The sequence below is a fragment of the Dermacentor silvarum genome, chromosome 4 (genome assembly GCF_013339745.2).
Source record: "Dermacentor silvarum isolate Dsil-2018 chromosome 4, BIME_Dsil_1.4, whole genome shotgun sequence".
NCBI classification, from domain to species: Eukaryota; Metazoa; Arthropoda; class Arachnida; order Ixodida; family Ixodidae; genus Dermacentor; species Dermacentor silvarum.
Window position 1 is genome coordinate 53,831,159 of NC_051157.2, and position 18,449 is coordinate 53,849,607.

The following is an 18,449-nucleotide window of genomic DNA, read 5'->3' on the forward strand; positions in this document are numbered from 1 at the left end:
ACATTAATGACAGAATGGTGTGGCAATATAACCCGCGTATACCGCATGTCATATAAGAAGGCGTGGCATATGCATGTACCTAAATATATTCGGAGGGCCTGCGTGGTTGGGGATGATTTTCTCCGCCACCAGCCAACATCGCACGCCGACGCCGGATTTTCTGCGACACGAGGCCCTTAACGCTATCGCGTTAATATGAGAACTGTTCCATTTCCCCTCTTGGCTGGCGAAATCAAGTTATGACAGTGCGGTGTCACCATCACGCACGCGCCCTGCCCCCGGGCTTCTCCGCTCGCGCCATATCTCGGCATGGCAGCTGGCGCCATCGTTACAGGCTGCTTGGTCGCGTGTTAGGACAGCTGTTCCAGGTTCTTCGATTTTTTGTTTCGCCAGCCGAGAGGGGAAGGGGGACAGTTATGTTTGCCAATGCCTTCGCCTCGTTGTCAGACTAAGCGCCGCACGCAACAGCCGCGTCACACCAGGGAGGAGTTTTCACCGATCGTAACTCTCTTGCATACGTAATCATGCAACGACAATTAAAATTTGGAGTTGGATACCTCGGAGCACAGACACGCTAGAATAATTCTTCTAACTAATAATGTGTACAAACACGACTACCTCTAACTATTCAATAGAAACATACCCACTTACTGCAGTCAGCAAAAAGTTATGAAATTTTAGCTAACTGGGCTGTTGACAGCGATAACTACCATCTCACTTTGTGCCCCCCCTGGTCACATAACTTATTTGCATTGGTGGTGTTCGCGTGCCTCCAATTGCCTAAATTTAATAAAACAATAAAGCTTAATTTTGAACCCCCTGTATGGTATGCATTCTGCAAGGCCACAATTAGCAATGAACTATAACGCTACCAAGCCACATGCGATCTCCTGTAAAAGGTACACGATTGAACAGCTGGTGTGGCCTCTGGTACGCGAGACAACGCTGGCGAGAAAAGAAAACACCAGAGCTACAGGACGCGGACAGAAAAATGAAATCATACACACAACACAATCACACGTATCTTCGGTCTGGGCTTCCGTCGGGCTGGTTTTTAAGCATCGAGTCTCAGCAACTTGCTCAGCTTTTAAAGACGATAGTTTATCTTGGTCTACCTAAACGCGAAAACCTTGCCTCTGGGTCACTCGATTCAAACGCCCGGCCAAAACCAACCAAGCTACTAGCACTGGGGCCAAGGGGTTGTACACGTCAACATTACAGCGCAAAGGAAACCTCAGTGCCTAGTTGAGGCAAAATATATGTACAGAACAGTGATCCGCAGCGTTCATTTAATTAAGAATACACATTGGACTGGTGTTTACGTTAGTAAATGAAAAATCAACGTGTTAGAAATGAAGTCAAAGAGACGCTACGCGTTAAAAAGCAAGCCGACTGAAGCCGCGGCTATGTAGACGGCTTTAAGCCAACAGTAATAAAAGGTCCCAACAGATGGCGCGAGAGCAGGGCGAACGCGGGAAAGTTGAATTCAGCAAAACCTCCATTGCATCCATCATGGGAGGAGTGAGAGGGGAGGGGAAGAGCGTGAGAGGTGGAAGGGGGGAGAAGAGAGAAGGTACGTATCAGGGACGGCAGAAGACTATCGTCTTTCGACACTATTTGTAGCGAAGCAAGCAGATATGCGGTCAATTTTCGTGCTAACGCTATACTCGGGGATAACTTTTCTTGATAGTGCAGGGAAAGCTATGGGATCGAAGCGCAGAGTCTCCTTACACGCCAACAAAGAGTTCCCTAAATCACTTAATAATTTTCACATTTCCCTAGCTCAAATAAATTCTACTTGGCTTAATATTATGTTAACAATGCTTTGAGAAGCTGTACATGATATACTATAACTATTGTGCTCTTTGAAAAATAATTCCCTACATTCATTTTTTTTTTTTATTTCTCGGATTCCACAAAACTTTCTGGGCAATCTGTTCTGTACAGTAAACAAGCTGCAGGCTCACGTGCAACCGAGCTGAGGGGCGCAGGTTGTAGACATATCTGATCTAAAAAAAAAAGAAAAAACTTTGGTGAGAACGTAGTTCACAGAGACATAGGAGATCTAGATATGGAATTTTAAACGGTAAAATCACATTTCGTTAAATTTTATTGCACACCCAGGGCTATATCGGAGCTTGTGAAGACGGGCAACGGGCGTACACAGCGTGTAAAGAAAACCGAAACTGGCACCGAAAGCAGCTGCTAGCTGCAGCACTACTTGGCGGAGTAACACGATTGTGCAGAACCTCCGCCCCCTCTAGCCTTCGCTTCACTGCCAAGATAAGTTGTCCCCGAGTATAGTTCCCGGTCAACAGGGAATGCTCGGATCAAAAGGGGCTTGAGTCACGAAACAAAACACGTTTAGTTCTGCTCTCGCTGTTCCAGGTCACCACGATACACGGGAAAATATGGTGACGGAGAAAGCTTCCCGCTCACTGGGCCAGTTGAAGCAGAGAACGTCGGCGCCGTGCCTGTCCAGAAAAGGGATGGTGTAGCTGAAGTCCTGATAGTGTCTGGTGATCCCGTGAACAGGAGGACCAGCGGACGTTCGCCGCGCTCTTTGTGCTCCGCCCGGTCCATGCCCGTGTGCACGTACGTCAGAGGGACCACGGCGCCTGTATCGGGTGCGTGCTTGTATCCGAGGCGTCCCTCGGCGCGCCACTTCTGTGGTGTTGAGGCCAGAAATACCGCCGATTAACGTGTAAGCTATCGAAAGTTACGAGACAAATAAAGCCACAATCGACTTGAGGTTACATGAATATAAAATGTACTGTTTTTCTATCACTGACTCACACAATGTACGCGCGCGCGCTGATGCATTATAGCAAGCATACCCTAATTTATTTTGCAGTGTGAGAGATGCGATTGAGGTCAAGACTTAGTGGCGACGCAAAGCTAGAAATTCTACGGAGTTTCTTGTCAGTTTACAGTCTTTCTTATTCGCTGCATGCTGCGGCGAATAACGGCACCGTGAGAATAATAACTTAGTGCAGTGCTTGTTGGTGCAGTGGTGCCCTGCTCTGCGTATTTCGGGTGGTTAAAATTCGCACACAAGAGCTTTAAAACCACCGGGACGGGCGAACGCTCTGTGAACTCTGTTCGCTCCTCATCCGAAGTAATGTCGAAGTTGTTGGAGCGCATTTCCTACATCCGCAAATGGATGGAACGACAAAAGAAACTCGAAGCCAACCATCGTTCCCATATCTGCCTCGATAGTCGTACTAGTTTAATGACTAACGTAGGACGTGTGCCTGCATTTGCGAATTAAGGCGACGTCCATCGAGAAATGTTGCACACATATAAGCGAGTGAGAATGATCAGAGAATCATCATCATCATCATTTATCATTTATTTTTTCCTTCAGGACCCCTGTCGGGGTATTACATATGGGAGGGGGGTGGAGGGGGGGGATTACAGAAGGTAAGAATAGGAATAAAGACATGGTTTTACAATTTTCTACAGCCTGTGGATTCGTTTGAGAACACAAATAAAAAAGAAAAACTTAGCGCACATTGAATACAATGCAAAATCAAATCAGCAGCAAGTCACAATGGTGAAACGGACATAACAAATAAGGAAAACACAGTATGGTCATCATAAGGTTAGAGTTTGAGGCGCTCAGTAAGCAGCTGTTTAAAGATAACGGGGTTACGGCTAGCAGACAACTCTATCTGGTAAATCGTTCCACTCTGCGATGGTACTAGGCAAAACGAATTGACGAAAGGAAGATGTTGAACCATGCGAGCGCTGGATGCTGCAAGAGTTAAAAGGCGACGAGATGTACGGGTTCTTGGAATAAGAAGCTTTTCGTGTAGATGTGGGAAGTTATAATATAGTCGGTGCGAAAAGGCACAGCTTTGCGATTTTCCGACGCAACAGCAATGATTCGAGTCTTAAGGATGATTTATTCGCACCGACGCTTTCTTTGACGGCTGTGCCTGGAAGTGATGAATCTAGTGGGCCCGATGTTGTATTGATTCTAAAGTGTTGATTAAGTAAGCTTGGTGCGGGCTCCAAATAGCTGAGCGTATTCAAGTTTTACTTCGAATAAAAGTTTCATAAGCTAGTTTTCGTGTGGAGGCGGGGCCAGGTCAAGGGTACGTCCTGACGTAACCAAGTGATTTAGTAGTGTCGGTAGCCAATTTGTGATGTGCTCGGTCCGGGTCAACTTGCGGTTAATAGTGATGTCGAGCTAACGATATGATTCAACGGGGGATAGGGTTGTCGAGTTTGAAGAGTACTGGTATTCCTTGTTAGAGTGTTTACGGGAGATCCGCATAACTTTACATTTGGAGGTGTTAAGTTTCATTAGAGAATTGGCACACCAGGTTTCTATTATATGTAAGTCTTTTTTTCATTATTTATAGAGAATTGAGTATTTTTGTCATGGTCTCTCTTCAGTAGCGAAGAAACGATGCAAATAGGACAAGCAATACGGCAAAGTTGTTAGGACGTCCCTGTGCACTAGCCTTGTGAGCTCCCCGCACGTGGTGACGACGACGCGCCGCTCCTTGTACGGCAACGAAATACTGTGTGGGTGCGGATGACCCAGCCGTCTCACAGCAGAAGTGACGTGGAGTCCCCGGATGTGACTCCGATGCGGTTTCCGGCACTTCGTCGGCACCGACGTTAGCATTGCCAGCCACCGAACCGTACGGCCAAGGCGACGGCGCTTGAGAGCGGCATCTAGGGCTGCTGATGTACGGCCACGGCGTGATCCTGGAGTCAGACTGCTTTGACGGAGAACTCGACATGATGAAAGTCCTGCGTCATCAGTGGGAGCAGCGGCACGCTGTGTTCCTTAGGAAATTATTTTCTCTCTCTCAAACGTCGGCGGAGCTTAAGATTAGGGTTACGATATGAGCTTGTTGGTTCATCTTGTCAAGGCGAGTTATAGCGAAGAAACCGTAACAATGCTAGAAGACACAAAGGACGTTGCTGCGTGTGTAGCCTGTGTGTCCAGAGTGTGTGCCTATCCGTGTTTCTCGCCAAGGAGCTTTCAACGAACGAATGAACGAGTCCAGAGTGAATTAAGCCACTGAACTTTCTATTCATCAGGAATGAGTGGAGCGAATGTCGTTTACACGTAACTCTGCCTTCTCTGGAAGTTAGCGCTCTGTCTCATTGTATTCTTCTCACGCACTTACGCTATTCAAAATCCTTCTTTATCCCGTCACAGGGCGCTCGCTTGACCACGAAAAATTTGGCACACCGCGGTATTTCACCAAAATAGGATAGAGTATGAGTCCAATTCGCAAATTGAACGCTCGATGTGGAGGATGTGTTCACAGTGTTCGCTTGAAGCGCAACATTTGACAAAAAGACCTTCAAGAGCATCCGAAACAAATAACAAGAAGTCTCCATACAGGCACGGTAGGTACATGAACTATACCGCGAACACTTTGCAGGGGTATTCACTTGACCTGTATGGCGGATGTATTTAGTTCTAACAGTTTTTTTTTTTTCAGATATGACCACTAGCTTTTATTTTGCGCACCCTGAATGAAAATTCGCTGTTTCCTCCCGAAGCAGTCAGACAGCCAAGTGCCTCATATCTTCCTTCAAATATGCCTTGTGTGTGAGAGATGCAGTTTTGAACTTACGACACGTTATTGCAGTTTTCATTTAGAAACAGTAATTGACTTTGCAAAGTTTCGCTTGGCTGAAATCTGTCACCGGAAATACGCGTTTCCTTGTCAGAGGTACTCCGGTCATCGGCCACTTGTGCTAATTCTTTTCCGCAGCAGCTGTACCTTCCCGCGCGCGCCACCTGTATTTCTGTTGAAGGCGCGAATCGCAGACCCCTAGCTGCTCTCAATTCTCCGTCGCAATATTCATGTTCACAAGCTGCGAACGTACTTCAGCACATCTTTGTATAACCGTACACGTAATAGTTTATCGCTTCGAAATATCTTGCCGTAACATCTGAAATACAATTTATTGATGTGTTGATCTATGGAGCTTAACGTCCCAAAGAAACACTGTGGCTATGAAGACAGCGTTGCGGAGAGCTCCGGATTAACGTTGACCGCCTGGTTTCATTACGTGCACTAATATAAGTACACGAGAGCTTTTGCATTTCGCTCCCGTCGAAATGCAGTCGCCGTGGTCGGAAATAGAAAGCAACGAGCTCGTGCTCTGCAGCACAACGCTGTAGACACTAAGCCACCGCGAAGGGTTCTGAAATACGAGCACAGCGATACCGTAGTGAACGCAGTGGTGTCTCACAAACATCCTGTAATCTCACCTGCTTTTTGCAACATGGGCTCAGCAGAAGGGTGTACGTTGCCTCCGGTCATCTACGAATCGTGGTAACGTCGAGTCCAGGGCTGTCTGCGGTGGACATTGTCGGTGGAACAAGGTGCATTGTCAAACAGGGAAGGGTAGGAAACCAAAGCCTTTGTGGGTGGGACGGCTGAGAAGGACCAGAAACGGTGCGTACCAATGGCGAGAATATGCAGAAATATCATTAACATACAATTTGTTTCGTCGTTACGCTCGAGTCAAATTGAAAGTCATTAAACCAAAAACGACCTCATAAACAAAGAACGATCAGCATCATCAAGCAATATCACCCTTTCCTGAGGAATGCTGTCGTAAGTAAGCGTCCAAGCTCGTAAGCTCTGTTCATTTCCAACACTGACACTAAGCACGTTTTATCGCTTTGAGCTACAAAGCTTATTTTAAGAATATTCTCCGATTTTCAGCTACCTATTTGCAGTCAGCCCCCGAGCGCTGACTGCTAAGAAAGATAACTTTGAGAAGGTTATCGGGACTTCGAAGTTAATCGCACTCTTCATGCAATGGTTGTGTTTTTGTTTGCTTTGCTTCAGTAGCTTTTATTACATTTTGCTTGAACAGGATGGGCCCCGCGCACGCCACAGATTTGTATCAATATTTGCATTATTTGTAATAAATTTGAATTTGTACAGTCTAGGATAGCGCAAAGATGACAACGAATCAGCGAAGCTTTTAAAGTAAATGTGTAGCGATATAAAATTTCCAATGCTCTGTTGTTTATCGTCTATGTTTATTATGCGTTAAATCAGTATATTGACCCAGTTTTGACGGCGCAAGGTCTCGTTGTTTGTTTAAATGCCATACGAATAGTTATATGCTCCGTTTTTACGCTCAGTAGAGGTATCGATTTCGGACAGTACTTGTTATGCTGAATACGCTGGTGTCCAGTCACCGAAGTTAATCCACCTTTAGCACGGTCACTCGTGAGAGAGACTTCCTGAAAAGGTCAAGTGGTGGTAGATTGCCTGAAGACGCACAATAGTGCAGGTTTCTGGAAATTGCTTGCATAAAAAAAAAGTGCACTAAAAGTTCGTCCATTCAAATTACTACGAAATTCAAAATTCGTAGTTATGGTATGTCCCTCGTTTCAGACCAAGTTATGGTTAGCCAATTATAAGCAAAGTCTTGCCCCAACTTCAAAACTCCTATAACAAAGCCGGAATCGATATACAAAATTCTGTACAGCTCAGCTGACAATTTTAACGATCCGTTAATATCTATGTTCTTTATGTTCTCTTGATTTGTGCTTGCACTTTTCATTTAAGGTATACTCTTGCTAGTATATAATTGATTTACATGTGTGTAACTTCTTGGCTCCTGATTTTATATTGCATGGCTAGAAATAATACCTAGCCAAATGGTACTTACATGTATACACATGAATAAATATCGCCGGTATCTCGACTTTTGTGTCATTACTATTCTAAGTTACGAATTTCCTCGCTAAAGTACCACAGGCGCACATATTGACGTGTGGACAGAGCAGCAGCATGGAGTCTTGTCTTCGGGGTCCAATTCGCACAGATATATAGGATCTACGACCTTGACGCGACCCATGCATGCAGCTGGCTGGAATATAGCAGCTTAATCATGAAATACGACAGGGCTTGCGGAGTAAAAAAAAGATAGTGTAGTTATGCGGATCCTATAAACCATATCATGGCAGTACATAAATTCCGATGATAACAACAAGCGGTGCGTCGTTAATTATCGCTGCATCTACTGCAGCGTATTGCAACTAAAGTGCAGTGGTGTGCGTGACGAGGTGTGCTGAAAATAAAAGTAGTGCTTCTACAGAGCCGGCATCGTTGAGCTCAACAATGTACAGCGGCGCAGAAGTGCAGCTTAAAAGTTCTGGCGCGAGTTCCCTAAGCAAGTCGTTCAAGCATTCCAGTTGCAATTGCCGGCTCTTAATAGCCTCTATTCAAAACCGTAACAACCTGTCGGTGTATTCAGGGTTCGCTGAAAGCTTAGAAGCACTTGCACCGTCACATTGTTGCGACGTTCTTAAACATCGCATTATTCGTACAATAACAGTGAGCGAACGTGGTCACGTGATGCTCACCTGATGGCAGTAAATGTCGAAAGTTTCATCAACCTAACTTATGCCCAGTGAACGACGAAGGACCTCTCTCTCGGAGATCTCTAATTACCCCTGCTTCGAAAGTCCGTGTGTGCAACGACGCGATATTGCTTAAGCGTTTTGTAATATTACTAGTTTCTTACAATAAGAGTAAGCGAACATATTTACGTGTTGGCACGAAATTTCGAAAGTTTCATCGTCAGCCTAACTTATGTTCACGGGTGAGTCTATTCTCCCGGCAGCCGGCAGAAATTGTGAAACGAATTTCTCCCGACACTCACCTCGTATTGGCGCTCGGAATTCACATGACAAACTGTCTTGAAAAGCGGCCTGCGGGTTCGCCCTAACCTAATATAACGTAAGCTAATACCACCTAATCTAACCTAACATAACCTAAACTAATCTCACCTAATCTAACCTAACCTACCCTTACCTTCGGAGAGCCAATAGGTGAGTGCCGGCAGAAATTCGTTTCAGAAATTCTCCCGGCTGCCCGGAGAATAACCACTGCCTATGTTCACTGCAAGACGAAGGCCTTCCACGGCGATCGCCAATTACCCTGTTTCGAAAGCTTACTGCGTGCTGACCACCGCGACATTGGTGAGGGGTTTGAAGCATCGCATTATATTTACACTAATAGTGATCGAACATGCTCACGTGATGACAATGTCGAGCTTGCAAGCGCATTTTCGCTGCTCATAGTAAACTCACCAATGTATGCTTCGGTCAAACGGCCCGGCATCGATGGATTGGATTTTTTTTTCTCTTCTTTCCTGAAACATTTACTCGGTCCGGCGAGGGCATTTGCCCAAGGCGCACGGAAATTTTGCGCCGACACGGCAAGCATGACGGCCTCAACGCGAGGCGCGCGTCTTCGTCGTCTTTTTCCACTGGCCTGATTAGCATTGAAGTACTACATATAATGCATGCCACGACGTTGACCGTCATGTACTTCCGTATTCGGTATAGGCCGTGATACTCATGAAAGTATTTCGCCGCACTCGTCAGCGCCTGTCGAATACGATTGCACGGACCAGGCGGACGTCCGGCGCTAATTCAGCGCGTTCCGGACTACTTTTGACCAGAAGCCACACACAGTGTTTGCTTGCCTGCTTGTTCTTCACTTGTGGCGCACACCCACTACGGGTGTGCTTCACGGATGCTTTTTTGTCGTCCGATGACACACCGACCCTAGACCAAATCGATGTCGATTTTGGCAAAGGCGACGTTAAGAATATGCACAAAAACACTTCAGTTCCGCGTGCATCCGACTTTATATAATTGATGACCATTTTACGCAACCGGTTCGGAGATTTAAAAAAAAAGGGGGGGGGGGGGGGTTGAATGCAGTGTGCAATATAAGGTACAATAGGTCACACTAGTTAACCCGACAAAGCCCGAGCACCATTCACATTAAAGAAAATTAGAACATGCTTACCTGGAGAGTACTTCTGTACTTGGAGAGTACTTCGTACCAAGAAACAGCGAATCTTGAGTTATACGTAATTAGCATAGTGATTATTTAGTCATTGGTTTTTCAGCGCTATTCCAACTGAAACTTCCCTTCAGCATATCATACACGCGATTATGGTTCGGATTATGTTTCCCGCGCTTAAATCAGCATTTCAGGTATCGACAAATCGTCGCATCAAAATTGCTACGGTAGGCGCTGTTGGGATTAACATGCACAAAATCATGGTATACGAGTGTTTTCGCAATCCGACCCTATCGAAGCGCAACCGGGAATCGAACCCACGACCTCGTGCTCAGCAGCACAATGCCACAACCATTGAGCCGCCAGCGACAGGGACGGCGATCATGAATAAATCAAACGTACTTCGCAAACTCAATGCAAACGTACCGCGAGAGTTGAATCCAGGGACAAGGAGTCTGATAGCGAAAAACGGATGCATCTGACGAAGACTTAGAATTACCGCTAGAAAATTAGGAGACAGACTTAAATACATTTGGCGTTCTTACGTCATTTATGCGCAAAGCATACTAACTAGGCATATTTGTTTTAGCGCGTCGCTTTGAAAGTCAAGCAAAAATACCTGTCCTCGGCTGCGCTCACTTGATCTTGATTTAGCCCACCTTCAACAATTACGACTGCGCTAATCAACGCACAACCTTGAAATTTTGCAGATCCCGTAGTCAGTTCTTCGATTCTCTTTGTGAGCCTTAGCCTGCCCACGACTGAGGCGTGCACTATGAGTGTTGCGCTATGGCGTGACGTTACAGACGCTCAAATTTGGTTTCCTAAGACAGTACCGTGTTGCGGAGTCGGCTGGACCCACTTGAAATGGCAAACCCCACCAGTGGATGGTCAAGAATCAGACGGCAGTGGCAGACGGAAACGTAAAAATAAATATTAAAAATGGTTCATTGATTTTGTCATTTTGTCGCGCAAATTTGGGATAGCCACCAGGAGCCATATAAAAAAAAAGCATTTGTTCGTGTTACCAAGCAGGGCCGCTAATCAACCTTTTGCTAAAGGCTATTGGTTTCAATAAGACGCTTTCGGTATCCCATGGAGAAAAGAAACACGAGCGCAAACACGCCAAAATAAACTTTACCGGGTATAATAACCACACAAGGAAGCAGTATCACGTATGACGTGGGTAAGCCGCCAGCTATGCAACGTTTTCTTGTTCTTGGTCGGGCACTGGTCGCAAAGCAATGTGGCTTGCTAAAACTGAAAGGGCGCGGCATAACAGTTAACAGCACGCCCCACGTGTGTCGAAGCGCAAGTCACGCTCTTCAACAACCTGCTGAGGATCGCAAGGCAGCACAAACATTCCCAGTCGAAGTTGCTCAGCAAGAAATGAAAAAGGAGAAAAGTACAATCTGTGCTGTAACTGCGCAGCTGGCGGCTCGGCCGGATCGGAACGTGCCCGAGCGGGTGAGCTCACTCGGAATTGCAACTTTTGAAAAGCTCCCAGCGATGCGTCAATGGGACAATACCAGAAAATGTACGCGACGACAATTCCAAGTGAGGTTATAGCGCTCAAACTTCTCATACTTTCCGATGTAGTAAGCTGCTAATTCGCTACAGGCTATATACTGCAGAAGTGGTTCCCGCAAGATTCCTCAGAGGAATACTGGATACCAAGTAATTTGCTCAATCACCAAAATTATACTTTGTATCAACCTGCCTATTCGGACGTGCGTTTAATTTCGTCGTCTTTTCGAGTATGCAAGAGCGCATCAGTTTCAGCCTGGATCGATAATTGTCACTAGCAATCAATCTTAAAAGCAGCACTCGTTGAAAAGGTAAGTACGGTAGCAAGTTATTCCGCCACGAGAAATGATAAAAAACTGCATTAACTAAAACAGCTTTAAGTACGTCAATCTTTCCATGCATAATGTTATAACTCGGCTGAATTGTTTCTAATATGTACAGTTCTCAAAGAACAAAACGCGGCAATTTAAGCGCTCGAAGAACGTCCGTGCTGTGATGGGGTGTGCGGGCTTTGAAAATAGTGCGAATAACAAGCCGGTACAAGGCACGCGAACGTAAGCCGCAACCGAATACATCGAATGGATGCAGTGTGCTCCGATTACAGCATTTCAATTGTTGAGCGTTGCACAGCGGCATGAAATAAGCCGCTTTAAATAATATTTTTGACATTTTTGACGTGTGAAAACTCGTAATGTTTTTCATATAGTGTGAATGTTTTACGGAACGCCACTAGCGGAAAACCCGGTATCGCATCTGGCATGAGGAAGTACACCCAACACACAATTATTTTTCTATATATTGAGGCCTTGTTAACCCAAAACGCAAAGCACTATCGCCGCTCAACACCCTGTTTGACATGTGCCAGGAACTTCTGTGAGCCGCTCACGAAAGCACACTGGTTCTGTGAGGCGCTCAGAAAAGCACACTAGTATTGTGTCCGCTTTCTTTGGAAAAACAAAACAACTGAGAACAAATGGTGCGATGGAGGGTTGCATGATCACCGGACAATGTTCGCAAAGAGAAGCCAGAGCTTGAAACATTTAAACATGTGGGGAGGTTGAGCCAAAGCTTTCAGAGGCAAACAAACAAACCTTCATTCTTCTTTGAATTATTTCTCGTGGCTCTAGACTTTGCTTCTGACATCATCAGCCGGGAAACTTTTTCTTGAGGAATTCGTGCATGTGCTCGTACACGACCAACATGACGGCGCCGCCGGGACCAAGCCGAAGGACCTTGGGCACGAGGCCTTTGTAGAGTGCAAAGAAGCCTTCCTCCACGTACACGGTGCGCACGCTCTGCAGGCAAGTCCTGTACTTGATCGTGCCAGGCGGCCCGGGCTGCGGGCCCTGGATGCGACTCTTGGCCACGTCGAACGGTATGTTCATCATGGAAGCGCCCGTGCCAGCCACGAATCCCGTTGCCAGCCGCCATGGCGAAGGTGGCCCGCCTCGCTATCCATCTTTGGCAGCTTGTCCTTGACTGTGAAGGTAAAAGCCAAAGTAGAACATGTTGAACAGTCCGTTTCGACTCATGGTCGAGGTGAGCCCGAGGTTCAGGCCACGAAGCCCAAACCCTGCCTCACGGTATATGTTTCTGGCTACGGCGAACGTGCTAGGCTGCCGCGTGACGACCTGCTTGTCGGTCTGCAGCCGCACCTTGACCACTTCGAACGGGTTTACGAACACAGCTTCGGTGAGACCTGCGAACAGTCCGGCTAAAGAGAGGGTGACGGCCGTCTGGGGGCCGCCGAACGCGAACAACTTCTTGTATTGCTCGAAGGTGAAGAACTTGACGGCTCGCTGGGCGTCTCGGCCAGGATCGGCGGCAGGATTCCCTTGTAGATGGCCAGGAATCCCTCAGCGTGGACCATGCGCCGGAAGCAGTCAGCGATCGAGTGTAGCGATGCTCTCCGGCAGCGGCGAGCAGCTGGTTGTGCTGCACCTGGAAGCGGGTCTTGACCACGTCCAGCGGGTGCATCAGGCAGATCTCGACGAAGCCCGCCGAGCCGCCCGATGCGATCTGGATGGCGGCTTCTCGCGCCAGCTTCCGGACGCCTGAGCGCTCCGACATGGTGCTGCCACTTGTGGTGGCAACGCGCTGTGGCCACCCTTCTGCAAAGTGACGCGAAATCAGAGAGGAAAACATGACGTAACTTAATGACAAATTACACCGAGTACATGACCAAGCCCACGTGTAGGCAGCGCCGATTACCGTGTTTTCACGCACTTGCCTTCACTGTCGAAAGCATGTCTACAGCAGGCGCAGTTAGAGAGCCCCTTTGAGCAAGTGCAACCGCGCCACCCGAGCCAATACGCAAAGTCCGCGATTAGCGTAAGTGAACTTATTCCAAAGTTCCAATCTAACCTATACCACCACAAAGCGTCGAACACAAAAAGTATATCAATCACAGTCGTTCACCTATACTCTATCTCACAAGTAACTTGCAGCAGTGTTGAAGCTACGAGGTGTACAGTGGCAAAATACTTGCGCAGTGGAATGCAGTTCCAGGCATAAATGTCCTGTTATTGGAGGGAGGGGGGAGGTTCATTTTTGCTTTGTACACGATATGTTACAGCGATACGTGACATGTTAGGCACGTTAACGCATGCGTGTCGTATACAGCTAATTACTGCGGCGGTTACTCCTGTTTACCCTTAATAGCAACCCAACCATGATTACGAAGCAACATGGCAGCGTCTCGAGATAACCCGCTTCGATCCGAATTCGCGCTTGTTACTGGAGCAGCAAGAAATGAGTGCTTAAAATCCGTCCATCGCTTAGTCGATAGCTCATGCTGAGGGCAAAGCAGCAGGTTATGTTTTGTCGTTATTATTGAGATAAGCTGTTCGTTCTGACGCTGCTAGGACTACAACCGGTGGAGTTAAGCCTTAAAAATAGTTTTGATTTCCAGTTAGCCGATGGCGCCCACAGCATTCGCACTGGTGAGGCGTTGGCTAAGGAGTCCTGCAGCCTCCGCTGTGCTGCAAGGATCTACTGAGATAGAGTATAGTGAACGTTACCAAAACAGTGTAACCACGAGACACTTCTAGACAGCTTACTTGCTCTAAACAAATAGGAGTGGGCTTGCAGTGGTGTCCTAACGGGTAAAGTCGAACGGTTTCAAGCATTCATTTTACTCCATGGGACGCAGCGCGCAAGGTTCATGTTACAGGGGACGTGTGAAAAGTTTGAAATCAAAATTTAATCGTGCCAACACCGGAACGCACGCCATACAACAAATCGTGCGATTCAGTCACGGGGACCAATATTCAGCAATGGTTAAAGCTTTCCCGGAATCAGCAGCGCATATTTGGGCGCTGTGTCACGCTCAACCAGTTTGTCAAAAGGCGTTCTGACCGACAGACCAGCGCTTTCTCTATTTTTTCACACATACAAACATTTAGACAAGAACAGCATGAAAACAGCGTGAATATTTACGGTTTGCAATCGACGCTTGCTTGGTGCATTTTAGACAGAGAGGCCTAATGCGCGAGCCGAGCGGTTGCACACAAGCAACACGGGTCAAAACGCTGCGCGCGTTTCAAAAGCACCACAACTTTCCGAACGCGAAACCCGAAAGAGACGCGGCACGTTGGTTGGTTGGTTGGTTTGGTTGTTGTTCCGCAGTGAAATGGCGAACTCACTCTGGAGGGGGATCGGCCGTGAATCGGCCGGTACGAGTGTTCAAGATCATTCAAATTTTCAGGAACGTGCGTCTTACCGGAGTACAAAGAATCGTTTCCGTCGAAGCCATCGTACTGTCCTCAAGAAAGCGCTGAATCTCACGCTAGTATCTGACTATCGAGTCGAGGAAGGGGCGAATGAAGCGGCAATAGCCGTGGCGGAAGTAATGGTGGCGGTGATAATGATGACCGACTACGGCGCAAGCACAGGAATATGAGGCAACATAAAACCAATATTGATAACTTTATCCGCGAAACAAAACGACTGCAATAAAATTTGAAACGCTTCTTATACGTTATTTTTAATTACTATTCTCAAAGTTACTTAGTAATTTTTTAGATTGTTCTAATATACGCAGTTTGTTATGGCACTGGAGATCTATGTGGTACGGTGTATATGTGGGGCATCTAGCTTGTGGCTTACTTTGATACTGTTTTGATTTTATTAAAAATAATTTTAAAACCACCGTGTTAAGGCGGTTTAAGACCAATATCTCATATAGGCATGGAGAAAGAAGAAAAAAAAAAAAGGAGAGGCCCTGATCACATTTTGAAGCCGGAAGTGCAGCCATCTTGGTGTGCCATCTCCTTTGCGCCTCCAATCACAGCTCGCCGGAGCAGATAGGCACGAGCAGGGCGCGAGCTTTCAACTTGCATTGTTACCAGCCGCCGGAAATGTGTGCTGCCGACGCGCGTCAAAACAAGACTACGAAACTTCTGTAGCAGTTTTAGTGAAGCAGACGCTCCCGTGTTTTCCGTGGCACGTTGAAGAAGACGACGAAGATCCGCGCCGTGATTGCTTGAGTGTATCTGTTGCTGCTCACACATTGAAAACATAACTTTCAAGCTTACACACCGCACTCCAAGTCAGCTGTTCTCGCGAACAAAAGGTGCTGCCAGAAAGGCACCGACGGAAAAATCTTATCTCACTTTTTAGAGACCGAGTGCAGCAGCGAAAGCTTCAGGAGCGCAGTTGCTATGGCAACGTTGACATTTGGGGTGCCCGTCTCAGTGCTCCTTTGCGAAAAACAGCGCGTGACTTCCGCCACACTTCCTCCAATACGTCTGTGCTGGCCGGGGCCTCTCCTGGGTTTCCTTCCTCCATGCACATAGGCAGCGCTGTTAATTGGCAACAAGAACTACAGCAGACCGATAAACTTGGTGATGTGTTTGCTTGCTCCTCATGTCATGGCGTTTGCCAACTACGGGCGATTGGCCGAGAAGCCGGCGGTCAAAGTGGGGGGAGAGAAAACTTAAACGAGAAATTAAGTAAGAGTAAGGTATAAATTTTGATAATTAGGGAGCAGATGTACTTGACATAGAACTGAATAGAATAATCATACTTAAAATAAACAGTAAATTTTGCGGTTTTTAGAATACGCGATAAGCGATTTGATAAATTATCTAATTATTGATTTAGCTTAATTAACTAATGACCGCCCTGCACCCTTTGTGGGGCCGCTTCTCCTCGTTTTTCTCGAACAGCGCGTCGAAGGAAAAGGGTGTCGTGCAAGAACGTGCACTGCGCGAGACACTTGGCGCCAGCAGAGTGCCCAAACTTTACAGTGACCCACAAGTATTTGACCAACGGGAGTTTCGAGCCTACGGCTTCTATTTCCATCCGCTTGGGGAACCCCGGTTTGGGAGCTAGCTGATGTCGCTATGCGCCTTTTGTTATCAAATGGCTAGAAGACGTGGCCTGATCAGCCAGTGATCAAGCGGCCTCCAATAGTTCATTTGGCCCACATAACAGCACATAAATCGTAAACTCTATACATTTGTTTAATAAGGAAGGCCTGCTCTAAACTTTTGGCAAATCCACGTGCTGCTTTTATTATATAGTTTCTGTAGGCAAAATTTCAACTCCTGCGACTGAGTAACTGCTACTAACGATGCCTGCGGACAGCACTTCGGTCTCACTAGAGTTACACTCTTATTACGCTTGGGAGCATCTCAAGAAGGATTGCTAGATGGAATTTTCTATACATTTATAAAAAAACGTTCAGCCTAGCGACTTCAAGGATTTTTCCACCCGAAAAAGACGTATCGTTACACAAAAACACTGTAAAACTCGCAGAGAATAAGCGATTCCTTCGGACGAAGAAATTAAGAGACATATTGGTGTGAGAGTGTCTAACTAGTTCAGGCTGATTATTCCTAGTGCCTCTTTACAACTGAGAAAAGAATATAAATACCGCGTGTTTCTCTACGGCTGTCTCAGACTATTAAAAATGAGATTTGAGGACACACAAGAAAGAACAAGTTTCACGGAGCACACTTGATATAGATTTGCGCACGAAATCTCCAATACGATAATTATTTACAAATTTCACTAATTACCTTTTTGAATCATTTTAGCGGGCGTGTTGCACTTGCAGAATCGAAGTCAACCAGAACTCAAAGCATAACCCTTTGCTAAACTCTGTGCCTTGCACCAGTTTCGATAGTTATATACTCAAGATCTGCAGTTGAGCGTTGCTGTTCCAGTTCATACGTTTCCGGAAAAAAGTTTAGCTAGAACAGCAATGCATTTTGGGGCACATTTTGACGACATGCTTTTCGAAACTGTTGTATATAGACGTGAAGGTTACAGCAAAAAGTTACGCTTCGATTACCGGTTGACTTCAGTTCCAGAATTACAACATGCCCCCTAAAGTCATCAAGAAACTTAAATAGTTACAATTTATCAAATAATACTGGCGATTTATCGTGCACATTCTGATGGCCGCCGCTGCTAAGCTTGGCCAGTAAATGTTATCCTTTTGTTTCCGAATCCCTATATTTCGTAATCTGACAGCCGTCGCAGGAACACCGGCAAACCTACATGGTATTTCTGGCCTGTACATGCACTACTCGTACCTCAAACTTGCAGAAAACGCGCCATTTCTTCTCGATGTTCCATCCGAATAAACGTTTTTCTCTCTATCTCTCTCAATTTTGCTGAAGCCGGCATGAGGTATCATGTGCACTGTGTAACGCAAAGCATGGCGTCTTCTATCGGCGCATAACGCCGGTGCAGATGTATGGGCAGTATAGCAAATGTCGCAGCGCGTCGCGCAGCAGCTGTGCTGTGCTACAGACAGCTGGCTGTAAAGGCACTTTGCGCTGAAGCTTTATGGAGTTAATAACAGCGGCGCCAGAGCACACAACCTAGCGAGCGGTGGAAGCAAAGTGGGAGGGACGCGACAAACATTCGCCAATCACGCCTCCGATCGCTTATCACGAAAGTGTCCCGAGATGTGAAAATGCAAATGTGCGAGTAATCTGCCTATGCCGGGACTATTTGAAGATCGAGATCAAAAACGCAAACATTCGCGAACTTGAGCTCGGCAACACATCGGTGCGTAACACTCAGACGATCCGCCGCGGTGGCTTAGCGGCTATGGTGTTGCATGCTAAGCAGAGGTCGCGGGATCGA

General features: G+C 46.6%; 1 protein-coding gene and 1 pseudogene across 1 annotated transcript in view; one reads left to right on the forward strand and one right to left on the reverse strand.

Moving 5' to 3' along the window:
- Positions 1–18,449, forward strand: part of LOC119450054 (elongation of very long chain fatty acids protein AAEL008004) — a 391,994-nt gene that overhangs the window by 82,950 nt on the left and 290,595 nt on the right. The window lies entirely within an intron of this gene.
- Positions 12,127–13,438, reverse strand: LOC119450055 (mitochondrial 2-oxodicarboxylate carrier-like; annotated as a pseudogene).